Raw genomic sequence first — 20,115 nt, 5'->3', positions numbered from 1 at the left:
GCTCAGTAAGAAGCAGTCCCCAACTGTGGAGGACAATCCACCCTTCAACTCCAGGAGACGGTGCTATGTTTATCCCCATTTTAGAGGTGGAGGAACTGAGGCACGGAATGGTTTGGTAGATTGCTTGCTTAAGGTCGCTCAGCTAGTAACAGAGCTAGGATTTGGGTCATGGTGGTCTTTCTCTAGAGCCTGCACAGTTAACCACTAGTATGGTAAACTACCTAAAAAAGATAGCTTTCTAATAGTAAATGACAGGTACTGTGCAAGTTTGCAGGCTCCATTTGTGTACAAAACACAAAAAATCCTGTTCTCATGGAGTTTGCCCTCCAGCGGGGAGACAGCTGTAAAATACCACCAAGACAATTTATTATTTTAAATTGGGTATTTGCCTTGATTCTAACTGAAGACAACTTCAGGAGGGAAGCGCTGGTCAAAGGCAGTCTCTCTGACGGTGGCGTGTCCAAGTTGGGATCTGAGAGAGGAGCAGGAGCCAGCCAGGTGAAGAGTCCCAAAGGGACTTCCAGCCAGAGGAAGTCACACAGGCAGCAGCCTGGAGGTGGGGCAGGGCTGGACTCCCTTGGGGGGGCAGCCAGAGTGCTGGTGGGCTAAGCAGAGCATGGGTTGGGGGGGCAGGCAGGGCAAGGCTATCCAGAGGATGCGGGACTGTGTGACTTGGGTTCCATCCCAGGATCCGTGAGCAGCCGTGAAAACATTCTACGTGGGTAAGCAGCAGAAAGGGGCGAGAAGCATGAGAAAAACTTCCTCGAGAGGTAGAGGCATCAGTTTCTGCTGCATTACGAACCACCTCAAAACTTAGTGACTTAGAATCGAGTGACTTGCTGCTCACTATTCTGTGTGTTGGGGACGGCAGCTGGAGTCACGTGAGCAGCACTTGTGGTTCTGCCTGTGTTCGCTCACCCAGCTGGTCAGTTGGCAGGTCAGCTGAGAGCTGGCTGTTCGGAGCTGGTCTCAGTCCGGTGTCTGCTAATGGCAGAAGCAGTTGAAATTGACCTGGTCCTGTGTCTCCTTGTCTAGTAGGCTAGGCTAGTCCTCTCCATAGGACAGCTGGACTCCAAAAGCCGCGAGAGGAGGGGAAACCCCCACCCACAAGCATTTTGCAAGCATCCATTGGCATTGTATTTGCTAGAACCCCATTGGTCCTGACAGGTTACATGGGCAAGCCCAGATTCACAGGGTAGAGAACCATGGATGCCTTTTGACAGAAGAAGCTGCAAAATATGGTGTCCATTTTTTTTTCTAGACTACGGAATGAATTCTAACAGATAAGCTGGATTGTTCCCCTCCAATATTGGGAGGGTTGCAGCCAATGTTGTGATTAGAGATTAACTTACACCTGGTCATATATCAGTTTGTTTTCTGCTTAGAATAAGCAGGGGTCAGAGGATCAGTTTTGGACACGGGCAGCACGGTGTCTAGGATAAGGTGGATGTGGTGTAGTAGGCCCCCTGGCAGGACGATTTGAGAACGACTTAGAGTCCAGGAAAACTTTACAGATTGTTGCCCCATAATTAAATCTGGGCCACAGGGAGCTTGATGGGCTTAAGTGTTCCAGGCAGAGCACCAGGAGAAGTAGAGGCCCAACGGCAAGACACGGGTGGCTTGTTTGGGAAATAGAAGACAGGTAATTTAGTTTAATGTAATTGCAGTTGGGATAGAAGGGGAATGGTCAGGCCTCATCAAAAATTTTTTTCAAAAGGCAGAGTTACAGAGAGAGGGAGAGACAAAGAGAGATCTTCCATCTGCTGGTTCACACCCCGAACGGCCGCAACAGCCAGTGCTGGGCCAGGCCAAAGCCAGGAGCCAGGAGCTTCTTCTTGGTCTCCCACGTGGGTGCAGGGTGCCCAAATCCTTGGGCCATCTTCCACTGCTTTCCCAGGCACGTTAGCAGGGAGCTGGTTCAGAAGTGGGGCAGCCAGAAAACAAATAAAATAAAAAAAATCTGTAGCTCCTCTTCCTGTCCAGCTCTCTGCTAGTGGCCCGGGAGGGCAGTGGAGGATGGCCCAAGTCTTTGGGCCCTGCACCCGCATGGGAGACCAGGAGAAGCACCTGGCTCCTGCCTTCGGATCAGCGCGGTGCACCGGCCGAAGCGGCCATTTTGGGGGGGTGAACCAACGGAAGGAAGACCTTTCTCTCTCTGTCTCTCTCTCTCTCACTGTCCACTCTGCCTGTCAAAAAAATAAAAATAAAAAAATAAAGAAGTGGGGCAGCCGGGACACTAAACGGCGCTCATATGGGATGCCGGTACCGCAGGCAGCAGCTGTACACACTACGCCACAATGGCAGCCCCTCATAAATGTTTAAAGGGTAGAAGCCACAAGCCTTGCTGGTGGCTTAGCTGCAGGGGTTGAAGGAGAGGGACATATTAACAAACCCCGAGGCTGGTGATGCCATTTTCCAAAATGCAGCGACTAGGGGAGGACCAGAGTATTTTGGGGTGAAGGTAGAGGGTGTAGAGAGGGCAGGCCAAGATCAAACATTCCATGTTGGACCCAATTATCTTTCAGTTCCCTCCCGTGAGACCCCTAAGAAGAGATGCCATAGACAGTGGGGTGCACTCACAGAAGCTCGGACTCCAGGTGTACATTTGGAAGATCAGTTGAACTCGCTTAGAGTTAAGGAGAAACCAAAGAAAGGCCAGGCTGGAACCCAGCCTGCTCCAACGTTTAGACACCAGATAAAGGAAGTTCCCACAGAGGAGACTGAAAGAGGGGGCGGGAGATGGGGTGTGGTCTCTGGAGTCAAGAATGGAGAATGTTTCAGGAATAAGGAAGTTAACTGGGTCAGATGTTGCTACCACACTGAGCAACTGGTCATCTTGGAGAAGGGAGAGCGAGCATGCCAGCGCAAGCCATAGGGTGGTGGGGCAAAGCGGAGTGCTTCCTGAGGAGAGAGAGCATGTACTGAAAATTGGGTAATTTTCCTCATCAGCCTTTGAATCCCTGTATTCAAACACCTGGAGGTGCAAGGGTGCAGTGAGGTTGAAGTTTTGCCAAGTGGATTCCAGATTAGAGCAGAGCAAGATGTCAGGGTGGCTGCTTGGCCTATCAGTTAAGACGCCTGCATCTCAGGTCAGAGCGCCTATGTTTCATTCCTGGCTCCAGCTCCTGGCTCCAGTTTCCTGCTGATGCAGACCCCAGGAGGCAACAGTGATGGATCCACGTGGGAGACCTGGACTGGCTGCCCAGATCCTGGCTTTGGCCTCAGTCCAGCCCTGGCCATCGTGTGCTTTTGGGGAAATGAACCAGCAAATGGGAACTCTATTTCTCTATCTGTCTGTTTGTCTCTCTGTCTCTCTGCCTTTGAAATAAATATTTTTTAAAAGATAGGGGCAAGTATTTGGAGCGTTGGTTAAAACTCTACTAGGGACACTCACTTCCCATATCAAAGTGTCTGGGTTTGAGTTCCATTTCTACCCCAGATCCCACTTTCCTGAAAATGCACACCCTGGGAGGCAGCAGGTGATGGTCAAGTACTTGGGTCCCTGCTATCCAAATGGGAGACTGAGATTGAACTCCAGGCTCTTGGCTCTGACCAGACCCAACCTCAGCTTTTGCAGGCATTTGGGGCTTGCACCAACAGATTGGAGAGCTCTCTCTCTCTCTCTGCCTTTCAGGTGATTACAAAGTAAAAATTAATAATAATATAATAATGAAAACTTTTGAATAGAAGAGGGCAAGATGTGAAGGAGTTTCCAAGGGAACAATTGTAAAAGCGTCAGCGTGTAAGCTGGACCAGAATGGGAGTGGAACCCCGAAGGAGTGAGGGAGAGTAAGTGGCGGGCTCCAGGGATAGGGAGCACGATGAAGAGGAAAGAACTGTATGCTTGGAGGTGGAGCAGCACCGGCATCACACGGGAGCTTGTTAGAAAGGCACATTATTGGGCCCTACCCCAAATCTTCTGGCTCCAAATCTGCATTGTGACAAGAATCTCAGGTGATTCGCTACGCTGAAGTCTGATAGAAGTGGTCTTGTGTGGGGGAGGGAATGATGCTATTCTGAGCAAGCTGAGAAAATAATGAAACCCAAAATGTCGTACTCTTTTATTTCTTTCCATTTCAATATAGAACTTGATTTAGCAAAATGTACTTCTTTTTTGCCCCGGTTCCTGGTCTTGATTTTATTTTTCATTATGCAAAATGTCAAGCGTATATAAATATAGACTAATGAAACCCTGTATACCGTCATTGGCTTCAATAATTTTCAGCCCATGGGGATGCTGGCACTGCAGGCAGTGGCCGTTAACCTGTTATGCCACAATGCCAGCCCCAAGGATTCACTTTTCAAACATAACCATTATACTGTCACCACATCCCAAGAATAAACCTCTGTCATCAGATAGCGTTAGTGTTCACATATCTACAATTGTCATGTTATTTAATCTATAATTGAGTATCCAAACAAGATCTGCATTGGCAATTGATTAGTCTGTTTCTTAGGGGTTGGCACTGTGGTACAGTAGGTAAAGCTGCCGCCTGTAGTGCAGGCATCTCACATGGGTGCCAGTTCCAGTCCAAGCTGCTCCACTTCAGTCCAGCTCTCTGTTAATGCACCTGGGAAAGCAGCAGACGAAGGCCCAAGTCTTTGGGCCCCTGCACCCACGTGGGAGACCTGGAAGAAGCTCCTGGCTCCTGGCTTTGGCCTGGCACAGTCATTTGGGGAGTGAACCAGCACATGGAGGATCTTTCTCCTCTCTCTCTCTCTCTCTCTTTTTCCTCTTCTCTCGCTCTCTAACTCTGCCTTTAAAATAATGAATGAAATATTTAAAATATATGTTTCTTAAATATTTTATAATTTATAGGTTCCTTTATATTTTTTTCCTAAAAATTTATATGAAGAAATCAGATTATTTGTCCTCCAGGTTTTTCTGAAGTCTAGACTTTACTGATTACCTGATCATGGAGGCTTTTGATACATTCTTCCATCCTTGTATTTTCTGTAAATTTGTCAATACATCTAAAAGGAACTGCTTTGGAAAAGTGTTTCAAATGTAATATATAACACATAAAACAGGTACAGTTCACACACACACACACACACACACACACACTGCCTGAGAATAAAATGCCCTTCTAACAGCCACACAAAACCTTAGACACCCTTCGTAGCATCTCTTGCCACCTTCACTGGACACAATCTCTATCTTGACCCTTTTTTCTTTTTTTTTTAAGATGTACTTATTTATTTGAAAGGCAAAACAATAGAGAGAGGAAGGGAAGGAGAAAGAAGAAGAGAGAAATCTTCCATTATTCATTCACTTCCCAAATGCCCACAATAGTCAGGACTGGACCAGGCTGAAGCCAGAAGCCGGGAACTCCATCCAGGTCTCCCATGTGGGTGGTAGGGACCCAAATCCTTGGGCCATCACCCGCTGCCTGCCAGGCACGTTAGCAAGAAGTTGGCTTGGAAACACGGGGTAATTCAGACTCCAACCAGGCACTCCAATATGGGATGCAGACATCCCAAGCAGCAGCTTAACCTGTTGTGCCACAATGCCTGCCCCATCACTGTGCTACAATGTCTTCCCCCATCTTGATGTTTTGTAACAATCTCTTTTTTCCATCTTCTTTATGCTTCTATCATACATGTGTGCATTGTACATATTATTTGGTTTTCGGCGACTTTTTAAGTTGTAAGTAGCCATACCGTAGATAGTCTTCTGTGACTTGTTTAGTTTGCTCAGTATTTTATATTTTTGAGATTCATTCATGTTTGTATGTGCAAATATATAGGCAATCCATTTTCACTGATGTAAATCACAAATGTACTACAGTTTGCTTACCCATTCTGTTCCTGATGGGCATTTAGACTCCCCCCTCCCCCCGGTTTCTGGGTACCACACACAATACTCCAATCAACATTCTTGGGCATGTCTTGTTGTGTCTTGTGCAAGGGTTTCTTGAGGTTTCAGATACAGAACTGAAAGTGCTGGAGCATAGACTATGGATAAGTCAGCTTTCCAAGAAAATGTCAAGCTGTTTTCTACAAGTTTCCTTTCAATCCTTGTATCTTGTTATTCCTCTTTTCTTTCCTCATTGTACCACTAAGGCTTTTAAAAACAATATAATACAAATGGTAAAAGTAATTATCCTCGTCTCCTGCTGGAATCAAAGGGAGAGCTCTCAACATTACACAATTAGGTAACACGTTTGGTGAGGGGATTCGTTTTTGCTGTTTTACTTTTTGTCAGGTTACGAAAAGTCCTCTCTCTGTCTCTTTTGCTCAGAGATTGTTGTTCCTTTGGTCATGAATCATTTTGAACTTTAGAAATAGTCGTGTCTTTTGAGACACAAAAGTGAATTTTTTTGTACTTTACTCTTTTGGTGTAGTGAATTCTATTAATTTTTGAATTTTTACCTAACTCCTACATTTCTAGAATAATCCCAATCTAACCATGAGGATATAGTATCCTGTCTATACAGTTGGATTTGTTAGCTTATATTTTTAAATATGTGTTGGCTTACATGTTACTCACATTCTCACATCTGTGTTCATGACAGAAGCATTTCTGTAATTTTCCTTTGCCATGATGTCCTTATCTCATTTTGGCAGTAAGGTTATACTATACTCCTTTTTTTTTTTTTTTTTTTTTTTTTGACAGCAGAGTGAACAGTGAGAGAGAGAGACAGAGAGAAAGGTCTTCCTTTGCCGTTGGTTCACCCTCCAATGGCTGCCGCGGCCAGCGCGGTGCAACTGATCCGAAGCCAGGAGCCAGATGCTTCTCCTGGTCTCTCATGCAGGTGCAGGGCCCAGGGCCATCCTCCATTACATTCCCTGGCCACAGCAGAGAGCTGGCCTGGAAGAGGGGCAACCGGGACAGAATCCAGCACCCCGACCGGGACTAGAACCCGGTGTGCCGGCGCCACAGGCGGAGGATTCGCCTATTGAGCCATGGTGCCGGCCTATATTATACTCTTAAAATGAGCTGGGAAATATTTGTTTTATACTTGCCTTGAAAGATTGTGTTGCCGGTACCGCGGCTCACTAGGCTAATGTGATTAAAGCTACAAATTTCCTTTTAAGCATGGTTTAGCTGTATTCCTTAGTTTTTATGTGTAATATTTTTAAATATCATTCATTTCCAAATATTTTATAGTTTTCATTAGAAAAAGATTGCTTAAGATATATTCCTTAACTCCTAAATACATGGAGGGCAGTTCTAGTTTTCTTATTGATTTCTATTTTAATTTGACTATGGTCAGAGAGCAAACTCTGTATGATTTCATCCTTTGACATTTGGTGAGATTTTCTTAACCAGTACATGTGCTTAAAAAGAATGCATATTATGCATTTGTTGGATGTAGAGTTTCATATATGCAATGCCAAATTTATTAATCATATTGTACAAGTTCTCTACTTTGAAAGAATTGTCTTTTTTTGTTGCTGTTCTCTTATTCTTTCCATAATAGAAATGTACTAAAATCCTTAAGTAGTAGGAGATTTATCTATTAGTGCCCTGAGCATCTTCATTTAGGAGTTCTTCAATATTTTTTGTGCTACAGATCCTGTAAGTAGTCTCCTTAAATCTATGTTTTCTTTCATAGTATAAACTATATGTGTAGAAATATGAAAGAGTACTTAACATTATAAAGGAAACAGCTTTTACTGAAATACATTCACCAACAAATTTTTAAAAACAAATCATATGTGCACTAATACATGTGCTTGTTATTCATGTATTAAAGTTAAAAATCTAGTAGTAGGTCAAGTATTACAGTAGTTTTTGAAGTGCTGTAGGTATAAATGATATTTTTAAATACCTGTGACAGGTGTGATGTGATATAAAAATATCTGTGATTTCTATTGGTGATAAATTCATGGTACTACTGAAATTACCATGGTTTATTGTCTACTTTCATAATTTAAGGTAGTAATAATTTTATTAGCATGTATATAGCTAAACTTATCGTTTTCCTTCCCATCTGAGGTTCACGGGCCACTGTGTCATGTCCAAGAGCGTAGGTTAAGAAACATCACCTGGGGCTGGCGTTATGGCACAGCAGGTTATGCTGCTCCCTGTAATGGTGGCATCCCAAAGGGTGCCAGTTCAAGTCCTGGTGGCTCTAATTCTGATCCAGGCCCCTGCTAATGTGCCTGGGTAGGCAGCAGAAGATGGCCCAGTACTTGGGGACCTGCCACTCATGTAGGAGACCTGGATGGAGCTGCAGGCTCCTGACTTCAACCTGGCCCAATTCCAGCATTTGCGGCCATTTAGGGAGTAAACCAGCAGATAGAAGATCTCTGTAGCTCTTGCTCTCACTCTCTCTCTCTATCTCAATCTGTTACCCTGTCCATCAAGAAAACAAATACATCTTTTTTTTTTTTTTTTTTTTTTTTTTTTTTTTTTTACATGCAGAGTGGACAGTGAGAGAGAGAGAGACAGAGAGAAAGGCCCTCCTTTGTCATTGGTTCACCCTCCAATGGCCACCACGGCTGGCGCACTGCAGCCGGCGCACCGCACTGATCCGATGGCAGGAGCCAGGTACCTATCCTGGTCTCCCATGGGGTGCAGGGCCCAAGCACTTGGGCCATCCTCCACTCCTCTCCCGGGCCACAGCAGAGAGCTGGCCTGGAAGAGGGGCAACTGGGACTAGAACCCGGTGTGCCGGCGCCGCAAGGCGGAGGATTAGCCTACTGAGCCACAGCGCCGGCAACAAATACATCTTTTAAAAAAGAAAGATAGAAAAGAAACACCACTTTTTATTTATTTTTTTATTTCATTTTATTTTATTTTTTTGACAGGCAGAGTGGACAGTGAGAGAGAGAGACAGAGAGAAAGGTCTTCCTTTGCCGTTGGTTCACCCTCCAATGGCCGCCGCGGCCGGCGCGCTGCGGCCGGCGCACCGCGCTGATCCGATGGCAGGAGCCAGGAGCCAGGTGCTTTTCTTGGTCTCCCATGGGGTGCAGGGCCCAAGCACCTGGGCCATCCTCCACTGCACTCCCTGGCCACAGCAGAGAGCTGGCCTGGAAGAGGGGCAACCAGGACAGAATCCGGCACCCCAACCGGGACTAGAACCTGGTGTGCCGGCACCGCTAGGCGGAGGATTAGCCTAGTGAGCCGCAGCGCCGGCCAGAAACACCACTTTAATCCGGTGAGCGAGTATGGGTTTCTGATCCTGTGAGAGATGTCTTGTCTCTCACTCTTTGACCTCATCTACAGGCGTTTAGGGCCTAACTGAAAGACCAAGAACTGAATGGCCCGAATCCCGACTGCTGTTCCAGTCTTGCGAATCTGCTCAAAGCTTTGCTCCCGGCCTTTCTGCCACAGCCTTCATCTAGAAGAGAAAAACTCTAGCAAGTGCCTTCCTTTCTGCCCCCGACCTGAGCTCCCCAGATCACTGCCGCCTTCGTGCACGTGTGTGGGCCTGTTGAGCTTTCTATTGCTTCTCAACTGAAAGTTTATCTGCAAGAATTGAGACTGTGCATTACCTTTAAAAATCTTTAAATAGGGCACATGTGCGGAAAAGTACAAAAGTACACTCGTGACGCAGACACCTAGGTAGATGGGTTTCCAATCTTGTGTAGGTGAGATTGTCCTTCCATGCCTTCCCGCTGCAGGTTTTTTGTTTGTTTGTTTGTTTGTTTGTTTGACAAATAGAGTTAGACAGTGAGAGAAAGAGACAGAGAGAAAGGTCTTCCTTCCATTGGTTCACCCCCCAAAATGGCCGCTACGGCCGGAACTACGCCGATCCGAAGCCAGGAGCCAGGTGCTTCCTCCTGGTCTCCCATGCAGGTGCAGGGCCCAAGCACTTGGGCCATCCTCCACTGCCTTCCCGGGCCACAGCAGAGAGCTGGACTAGCAGCAAGGACAAGAACCCGGTGCCCACATGGGATGCCGGTGCCGCAGGTGGAGGATTAGCCAAGTGAGCCACGGCGCCGGCCCCTGTGTTTTGAAGTAATATTTTAGAGAGTTTTAGGAGCTGGGAGGCATAAGGGGAGTATAACACAGCAGTAAAAAGTGCATCTCCCAGATGTACTGTTGAATAAAAGAAGCCAGATGTGAAAGAAGATATACTGCATTCTGTCTGAGTCTATTCATGTGAAATTCTAGAATAGGAAAAACAAATCTCTCATAATCGAATTCGGAATAGCGGGCCTGTGGGAGCAGGTGCTGACTTGGAGGGCCAAGAAGGAGGATTTTAGGCTGCTGATGGTGTTATACATCCTCCCACGATGTGGTCGCACTGGTAACAGTTGAGTGAAGGCTTCAGATATGTGCAGGTACTCATGTACATTAAACGTCAATGACACGATTAAGAAAAGCACCAGAAGGCACTAGGAGATTTATTGCCATTCTCTCTTCTTCGTATGGAAAAGGGCTGGATTCAGAGAAAGGCAGAGATGCACAAGAGCGACTCAGCTGTGGAGCCTGGAAGCCTGCTGGAGTGGATCAGGAGGCAGTTCTCAGCCACAGAGGCTTTGAAACTAGCCTGTGTCATGGCTTCCGGAAGCCCAGCAGTGTGGGCCCACACTCACCAACATCACCATTAGAGGGAGAACAATCGTATCTCTGGAACCATCTACCTGTGCCGGCTCCTCAGCTCACACTCTGTTAGAAACACATACAGGCACACACAAACACGTGAATGGAAGTTTGGGGAGAATGGAATTTGAACAAGGAAAGCGACGATGATTTAAGCGTGTTAATGGCTGGTGTAATGGAGAAATCCGCCTCTTGGATTAATTTTTTCATACATGTAAAACAAGCCTATGCAACGCTTACTGTCAAGTATCAGGCCTGTGATAACTAAAAGCTCAGGTACTCTAACAGCCCTCAAAGGCAGGCATCAGCTGGCGCCGCGGCTCACTAGGCTAATCCTCCACCTTGCGGCGCCGGCACACCGGGTTCTAGTCCCGGTGGGGGCGCCGGATTCTGTCCCGGTTGTCCCTCTTCCAGGCCAGCTCTCTGCTGTGGCCCGGGAGTGCAGTGGAGGATGGCCCAGGTGCTTGGGCCCTGCACCCCATGGGAGACCAGGAGAAGCACCTGGCTCCTGCCATCGGATCAGCGCGGCAGCGCGCCAGCGGTGGTGGCCATTGGAGGGTGAACCAAGGGCAAAGGAAGACCTTTCTCTCTGTCTCTCTCTCTCACTGTCCACTCTGCCTGTCAAAAAAAAAAAAAAAAAAAAAAAAAAAGGCAGGCATTGCAGAGATGAGGAAGCCGAGGCAGAGAGAGGTGGAACCACTTGCGCAGTCAGTGGTAGAGTCAGCGTGCAGACTGTGGGTGTCTGGCTCGGGGGTCTGTTACATCACACCTATTCTGCAGATAAACCTGCTGAGAAGGTGAAGCCATCCAATCCGTGTCCCTGGAAGAGGAAGGCTTTGTACTCCCCGCACAGTTCTGGAGATGAGCTGAAGGCATTTGATGTGGTCTCTTCTTTGGCCAGGCTCTGCCCGAGCTGCTCTGTGAGGAGTACTCCCAGAAAACCTTCATGAACACGGTGCATGTGCCTGCCACTGAGCAAGCTGTCTCGTCCTCGCATGCATGCCATTTCCTAGGAAATCAACCTTAACATACCCCAGACTAGCAGCCCACTAATACTTATTTGCTAAACAAATGTTGGATGACTCTAATCCCCACCACACGGTGGGGTAGATATAATGATGGTTTCCTGTTTTACTGGTGAGCAAGCTGAGGCTCCAAGGAGTCAGTGAAGGGATCTGCCAACAGCAGCAACGTGCCAACATCCCAGCAGGTCCACGAGATCCGAGTGAGGAGAGACAGTAACGGGGCTTAAATATTCATTCCTTACATCTTTCTTCTGCATCCCCATTTCATGAGGATTTTGTAATACACTCAGGGTTGCCACAGTACTCCACACACACAGGCTGTGAGCAGATGCGCACAGTGGCAGAGGCATGGGCTCAACATGTGTACTGCCGAAGTGAGTTTTCAAAAGAATTTCGAGATCATGGCTCTAAATCACTACTTGGTGTTTTCTTTTCCGAGGGAATAGAACTGCTTCATGTACACCTTTCTTAATTACCATCAGACCCAAAGACACATAACTGTCATCTTCATAGATATTTTCTGAGTATCCACGAGCAATATCCCTACTGTCTCCCAGAGTTAGAATTTAGAAACTATCTATTATCCTGGATTTCACCCTCAGAGAGAAATTGGAAAGTGTGAAATAGAAAACACATTCTCTTTGTCCCATGAAATTCGCTAGCTGCTATTACAGACGCCGTAAGAATTAATTCTGTCCATAGGCCGGCGCCGCGGCTCACTAGGCTAATCCTCCGCCCTGCAGCGCTGGCACACCGGGTTCTAGTCCCGGTCGGGGTGCCGGATTCTGTCCCGGTTGCCCCTCTTCCAGGCCAGCTCTCTGCTGTGGCCAGGGAGTGCAGTGGAGGATGGCCCAAGTGCTTGGGCCCTGCACCCCATGGGAGACCAGGAGAAGCTCCTGGCTCCTGGCTTCAGATCAGCGTGATGCGCCGGACGCAGCGCGCCAGCCATGGTGGCCATTGGAGGGTGAACCAACAGCAAAAAGGAAGACCTTTCTCTCTGTCTCTCTCTCTCACTGTCCACTCTGCCTGTCAAAAAAAAAAAAATCCTGTCCTATCACTGCCTGAAGACGTTGTAGGGTAAGGAGGCGCCTATGCATTGAGGCATCAGTCGATAAGTGGAGTGGACTAATGATAGACGAGGGAGCAATCAGGCCCCGTGCAGGAATTACGTTCTGTCATCTTGTAATTCTTAATAACTTAGCTGTCACTCTAGACGTTTCTGCATTTTTGTCTAGAGAATGACAAGAAATAAAATTCAGGCTGATATTACAGACAAGGTAAAAAAAAAAAAATCCCAGAATGTGGGTGGAAGGGAAGACTTCGTGCATGAAGATTCTTGAATTGGGCGATGAAGGGGGAGTTGACATCTTCGGGGACTATAATGAGAGAGACAACAGACAATTTCCCAGACAGAGGGAGCAAACTGGGCACAGGCACAGACCTGGAAGGGTCAGTTCACTGGGGAAGAGCAGTTTGTGTGACTTGGCTGGGACGTTCCGAGACTGTGCGTGAGAGCGAGCCCAGGGGAAGTCGAAGAGGCAAGGTAGGAAGCCCACTTAGCACAGACAGCAAGAATTAGGTAAGTCCGCACCCCGCCCCGCACCCCTGCTCCTCCTCCTGCTGGATCTGTGCCCCTGAGCAAGCAATTCTGCAAGCCTCACGTTCTCCTATAAATCTGTCATAATAATTATAGTGGCCAGCGCCGCGGCTCACTAGGCTAATCCTCTGCCTTGCGGCACCGGCACCCCAGGTTCTAGTCCCAGTCGGGGCACCAGATTCTGTCCCGGTTGCCCCTCTTCTAGGCCAGCTCTCAGCTATGGCCCGGGAGTGCAGTGGAGGATGGCCCAAGTGCTTGGGCCCTGCACCCCATGGGAGACCAGGAGAAGCACCTGGCTCCTGCCATCGGATCAGCGCAGTGCGCCGGCCGCAGTGGCCATTGGAGGGTGAACCAACGGCAAAGGAAGACCTTTCTCTCTGTCTCTCTCTCTCTCACTGTCCACTCTGCCTGTCAAAAATAAATAAATCAATAAATAAATAACCATAGTAACTAGCTCCCTAGGATTACTTTAAGTTTGAAAGAGAATCCATTCGAAATGCTTAGGATGATAACAGATCACGTGGTTAGGGCTCCGTAAATATTGTTATAGCTGTAAAGGAGTAGGTTAGGGAATGGCTGATAGGGCTATGTCATGCTGAAGAGTTCCAGCTTTTTCCTTTAGGTCAGTGTTTCTAAAATGTGAACAGTTTGTTGGTAAAACAGTCCTCACATAATTCAACAGGTTCTGTAGCATAAACAATGGAAAAAATCAATTTGAAATGGAAGAAAACAGTTACCCAGTACTGTTACAGCCTTAACCATGGTTCAAGGGTGCAGGTGGCACAAATAGGTCCAACTCTAACCAGGGTGAGGTTAAAATTCTGCTACCGGGATGTGGTTTCTCTTAGCGGTTCATTTGCATCTTATTGTTTATGTGGGTAAAATTTGCATTTCTTCGGTTACTATTCTGTTGTGCTATGGCTCTGATGAACAAAAATAGATAAATGACTAAAATGTGGTGGTTCACTGAAGTGTAAAAGCAGTGATATAAATAGTAGTACAAACACTGCGATTCAGAAGCATCATTAGCCAATAGGACTTGAGGACTGTTGGGACACGAGCATCTGTGAGTGTGATGATGTCACCAAGCAGCTGAGACGGAGAAGTGCGAGTGGGAAACGTGGCTGTGCGTACCTGAATTACTGAATGAGAGGTTTCTCCTCCTCTTGTCTCCCATGCGTATTATCTGAGACAACTCTGTCAGGTAGCTTCCTGGGGCTGGCAGAGACTGCGCGTCATTTTCCGTGTCCTCTGGGCAACTGGTAGTTTTTCCTGAACCAAGAACAAAATACTATTTCCTAGCATGAAAGTGATCCATTTTACTTACTAAATGCAGAGAGGACAAAGTAGATGCAAGTCACGATATATTTTTTTAAAGAAATTTTGTTGACTTTTTTGGAAAGGTTTCTTTTTATTTCTTTGGAACATAGCATTACCTAGAGAGAAGGGGGAGAAACAGAGAGAGAGAGAGAGAGAGAGAAAGAGAGAACTTCCATCTGCTGATTTGCTTCCAAAGTGGCCTCAACAGGCAGAAGCCAGGAGCCAGGAGCTTCATCCGGGTCTCCCATGTGGATGCAAGGGCCCAAGGACTTGGGCCATCTTCCATTTGCTTTCCCAGGTGCATTGGCAGGGAGCTGGATTGGAAGTGGAACAGCCTCTAATCAGTGCCCATATGGGATGCTGGCATTACAGATGGTGGCTTAACCTGCTGAGCCACAATGCCAGCCCCAAGAGTCATGGTATATTTTTTTAGAGATTTATTTATTTATTTGCAAGTCAAAGTTACACAGAGAGAGGAGAGACAGAGAGAAAAAGAGGTCTTCCATCCGATGGTTCACTCCCCAATTGGCCGAAATGGCCAGAGCTACGTCGATCCGAAGCCAGGAGCCAAGAGCCAGGAGCCAGGAGCTTCTTCCGGGTCTCCCACATGGGTGCAGGGGCCCAAGGACTTGGGCCATCTTCCACTGCTTTCCCAGGCCACAGCAGAGAGCTGGTTCGAAAGTGGAGCAGCCAGGTCTCCAACCGGTGCCCATACGGGATGCTGGCACTTCAGGCCAGGGCATTAACCAACTGCACCACAGCGCTGGCCCAAAGTCATAGTATTGTCAACATGCTTGTAAAACTCGCCCCACATTTAGGACTAACAGAATGCTGGGAAAGAAGCAAAGCTAATCTTGAACAAACCTAGTGGCAGGGTTGTGTGCTGCATAGCACAAACAGGATACAAGTATGATGGGAGTACTATTATTCTCACAATGCCAGCCAATGTTTTGTTTTATCACTGAGCAAAGCCACTAGGGGAAAGAGTACGGCCCAATTCTTTGCATCTGTGTAACACATATATGAACGAGAAAGACATACTTGATAATTTTGAGGTGTTGTTGCCATTGGAAACCAAAATACAGGGGCTATATCTCATTTAATCTAACACTGTTGTCGGAGACTTGATGCAGATAAAAGTGTGTTGGAGCTAGTGTTGATGGAGAACCAGCTATATATGCAGCATAAAGAGCTTGGGTGCATCAGGATCTATTGCTGTGGCAATGCAAAGCAGCCACAAAACTCAAGACGGTTCAGGAAGAAGAATTTTTTTTTTTTTTTGGACAGGCAGAGTTAGTGTGAGAGAGAGAGAGACAGAGAGAAAGGTCTTCCTTCTGTTGGTTCACCCCCCAAATGGCCGCCACAGCCGGCACGCTGTGCCGATCCGAAGCCAGGAGCCAGGTGCTTCCTCCTGGTCTCCCATGTGGGTGCAGGGTCCAAGGACCTGGGGCATCCTCCACTGCCTTCCCGGGCCACAGAGAGTTGGACTGGAAGAGGAGCAACTGGGACAGACCCGGCGCCCCAACCGGGACTAGAACCCCGGGGTGCTGGCACCGCAGGTGGAGGATTAGCCTATTGAGCCACGGCGCCGGCCAAATTTATTGTTCTCATGAGTCTGTTGACCAACTGGGTGGTTCCTGGAGTCCCAGCCAGGCTGCCCCAGGTGTCAGTGCTCAGACACAGGCAGGACCAACCACATAATTTGTCAAGCCCAGTGTAAAATGAAAATGCAAGCCCCCTTATTTGAAACGTAGCAAGAAATTCAAGACAGCAGCAACAGAGCACTGAAATAAGCATAGGGCCTCTCTTAGCGCAGTGCCCTATCAACTGTAACGGTGACATGGTCATGAAGGTAGCCCTGGTTGTGGGTCAAGTAGGCAGCCCTTGGTTGGCTTCTCTCGAATATCTGGGCATCATTTGGCTGTTAGCTAGTCTGGGATGGAGGTAGCGGTCACTCCGTGTGTAGCCCATGGGTCACATCCTCTGGGCTAGTCACAACATGTGATGGTTCAAAGGAGCAAGAACACAGATGTGCAAACTCTCGCCTGTGTCATATTTCCTAGCGTTGCACCAGGCCACAGCGAGTCCCACAGCCAACTCAGATGAGTGGGAGGGTGCTGCCAGCTTCTATGGCAGAGGGCATAGATGCAAGGGAGGGGGTGAGAAACCAGGGCCAGTTTTGCCATCTACTTCACTTAACTCCCCAGAAATGGTTATACCCGAGGGCTCCCTTGCTAAGGACCAATGCCGTTTGACAGTATGCAGGAAGTACCAAGGAAGTCATGAAAACCATCAGCTCAATCAGGCCCCAGCCACTGGGCGCATGTCTTGTCCGTGTGTTTTATCAAGAAGAGAGTGGGACGTACTGAAAACGTTTCCCCACGCTGAAGTACACTAGCTGTCCGGGCAGAGGTGCTGAAGAAACTGATCAGATTTCTTTCTTTTTTTTTTTTTTTTTTTTTTTTTGACAGGCAGAGTGGACAGTGAGAGAGAGACAGACAGAGAGAAAGGTCTTCCTTTGCCGTTGGTTCACCCCCCAATGGCCACCGCGGCTGGCGCGCTGCGCTGATCCGAAGGCAGGAGCCAGGTGCTTCTCCTGGTCTCCCATGGGGTGCAGGGCCCAAGCACCTGGGCCATCCTCCACTGCACTCCCGGGCCACAGCAGAGAGCTGGCCTGGAAGAGGAGCAACCGGGACAGAATCCGGTGCCCCGACTGGGACTAGAACCCAGTGTGCCGGCGCCGCAAGGCGGAGGATTAGCCTAGTGAGCCGCGGCGCCGGCCTGATCAGATTTCTTTAGGGTATTAATGATGCCATAGAAGACAAGAGCGTGAAGACGCGGTCCTTGTCATTATCAGTGCTGTGAAGACACGCTGTCTCTGGGATGTCGTATGGTGTAGCAACACACTTCGGGCAGTAGCTTGCAAAGCCTGGACCTTTCTTTCCGGCCCAACACAATAAGACAGCCCTGAGGATAAGGCATCAGGAAATTGAACTCTAAGGCAGGAAGCTTCATTGGCAGGCATTGACTCTCTCATAACACCCCGTTTTCCTCATTCTTTGGAGAAATAAATCAAGATGACATTATTGGGTATATTTAAAAACCGTACCTAATGCCAGGACACTTAACAATTCCTTTCAGAGCTAAACCCAATTTAAAAAAAGGCATTAGAAATTCACTTGCAGCCACTGACCAAGTTCAAACATTTAACCTACCAGCCTTTGAAGGAGATATTTTTTTTTTTACTTACCTGGCTGCTGAAAAAGTCTTTAATGCGAAATTTCATCATTGTTTCTAGGTTTTCAAAAAGTTAATAGGAAAATGATGTTAAAAATGCGAGTTTATTTTGATGCCAAAAAACTTTGGTGCAAAAAAGCAAATTTTTTGTAATATATAGGAAATATAGATTATGAAAAACAGGTTTTGCACCTAAATAAACTCAGATTTTTAATTCCATTTTCCTCCATGAATTCATTGAAGCACCCTTGTACCTATTCCATCAAAACATAAAAAACCAACAGTAAGAGCCACCAAGCATTTGCTTCCTTACCTAATAGCCCAGAATTCTTACTTAGTGCTTTCTAGTTTAGCAGGGCAAAAACAACAAGAATTTGTCACTAATCCAGGTGCACACACAGGCACACTTTAATGGTTGACTGCAGATAGCCGTATCCCTCTTGCTGATCCGCTATTTCTCACTTGCCTACTTTGGCTATTTCAACTCTCTCCTCAAATCCAGGATGAGGACATTTTCAAATATTTCTTTTTATAGATTTATTTATTTATTTGTTTACTTGAAAAAAGTGACAGAGACAGAGAGCACACAAGAACACCATCTTCCATTCTCTGGTTCAGTCCCCAGGTGGCCACAAGATATTAAGTCTTAGTTTTATATTTTAAAAATCTGTGAATAGGCCAGCACTGTAACTCAATAGGCTAATCTTCCGCCTGCAGCACCGGCACCCCAGGTTCTAGTCCCAGTCAGGGCGCCAAATTCTGTCCCGGTTGCTCCTCTTCCAGTCCAGCTCTCTGCTGTGGCCCGGGAGTGCAGTGGAGGATGGCCCAAGTGCTTGGGCCCTGCACCCCATGGGAGACCAGGAAAAGCACCTGGCTCCTGGCTCCTGCCATCGGATCAGCGCGGTGCGCCGGCCGCAACGCGCCGGCCGCAGCGGCCATTGGAGGGTGAACCAACGGCAAAGGAAGACCTTTCTCTCTGTCTCTCTCTCTTACTGTCCACTCTGCCTGTCAAAAATAAAAAAAATTAAAAATCTGTGAATAGAGTCTACTTAAGATTGGAGGTCGGTTTGCGCTCCAATCAACCTGAGAGTGATGACTGGAGACTGCTTTGCTTGCGGTGACGGGGAGCCGATGTTTTTCAAAGCCTCCCCAGCTGTGCAAAGGCTGCGGCAAGGCTTAGGAATCACAAATCTAGTGTTCAGTCTTGGTTTGTATTTGTTTTTAAAAATGTTTTATTACAGAATACCATAAGTACAGAAATACAACCCAGGGGGAAAAGAACATGAAGTAACCAAAGTTTAATAGTTTTAGATTGACAAACAGAATATTGCCAGCAACCCAAAAGCTGTCCAAATGACTTATCCCAATTTATATTAAATTTCCTAACACGAATCTTCCTAGCAGTATCTAGACCTGTTTTGCGTCTCCAGCCTCGCTTGGCACAGTTCAGACCACAGCTTCCTGCCAAGACTTCCAAACCCTCCCCTGCTCTAACTACGGTGTTGAAATCAGGTGAAATTCCAGCCCCAGATTTAAAATGTTTTTCAAAATCTACACATTCGCCTCTACGTACAGCATGTATGTCTTACCAGTTTTTTTTACACACTGTGCTTCTTTAAGATTTATTCATTGATTTATGGATATTTATTTATTTGAAAGGGAAAGCGACAGAGAGGGGGAGACAGGGGAAGACGAGACGGAGAGCTTGCATCTGTTTGTTCACTTACCAAATTGCGCACCACAGCCAGGCTTGGACCAGGCTGAAGCCTTGTGCCAGGAACTGCATCTGGGTCTCTCACGTGAGTGGCCTCCAGCAGCCCACTGCGGCCATTCCGAAGTTCCATCCTCAGAGAGCTACACGTGTGGCTGCGACCCCAGGCAGGAAACCAATGACATCATTCCCCTTCTCCTTCCCACCTCAGCCCCCGGGGTTATGGAGGCCCTCCTAACAAGGCCGGCAGCCAAGTCCCGACCTAGCCCAGCAGCCAAGTCCTGAGGCTCCCCTGGGTATATTACATATCCCTTCGTTCAAAAAGTAGTTCTGGGGTCCTTATCTTGGGTGCTGTCCCCTCCTGGAGGCAGCAGAGAGAAGGGCAGTGCCTGACCCAGGCAAGCCAAGTGGTCCCGTCATTAATGAGCTTGACCACTGTCCTGGGCAACCTCTCCTCTTCACACCTGGTTACGCCCACTTGGGGTTTCCCAGGGGATTGCTCGGGAAGAACTGTCCTCCATCCAGCATCTTTAATGTAAAGTTTTTCTACCCCCTACTCCCCACCACCTTTTTTTTTTTTTTCTAAGATTTATGTATTTATTTGAAAGGCAGAGTCAGAGAGAGAGAGAGAGAGAGAGAGATGGAGAGCGCTTCCATCCTCTGGTTCACTCCCCAAATGGCTGCAATGGCCAGGGCAGATCTCCCACATAGGTGCAGGGGCCCA

The 20,115-nt window shown here is 47.4% G+C and overlaps 1 long non-coding RNA gene across 1 annotated transcript; it reads right to left on the bottom strand.

Moving 5' to 3' along the window:
• Window positions 1-344: 344 nt before the first annotated feature.
• Window positions 345-19,574, bottom strand: LOC138847035 (uncharacterized). Its single transcript, XR_011384650.1, has 4 exons — window positions 19,408-19,574; window positions 14,258-14,395; window positions 3,910-4,025; window positions 345-714 (listed from the first exon to the last, which is right to left on the bottom strand). It is a non-coding gene; the product is annotated as an uncharacterized lncRNA (long non-coding RNA).
• Between the last annotated feature and the right edge of the window lie 541 nt (window positions 19,575-20,115).

The sequence above is a fragment of the Oryctolagus cuniculus genome, chromosome 19 (genome assembly GCF_964237555.1).
Source record: "Oryctolagus cuniculus chromosome 19, mOryCun1.1, whole genome shotgun sequence".
NCBI lineage: Eukaryota > Metazoa > Chordata > Mammalia > Lagomorpha > Leporidae > Oryctolagus > Oryctolagus cuniculus.
This window is presented reverse-complemented; position numbering and strand designations above follow the sequence as displayed.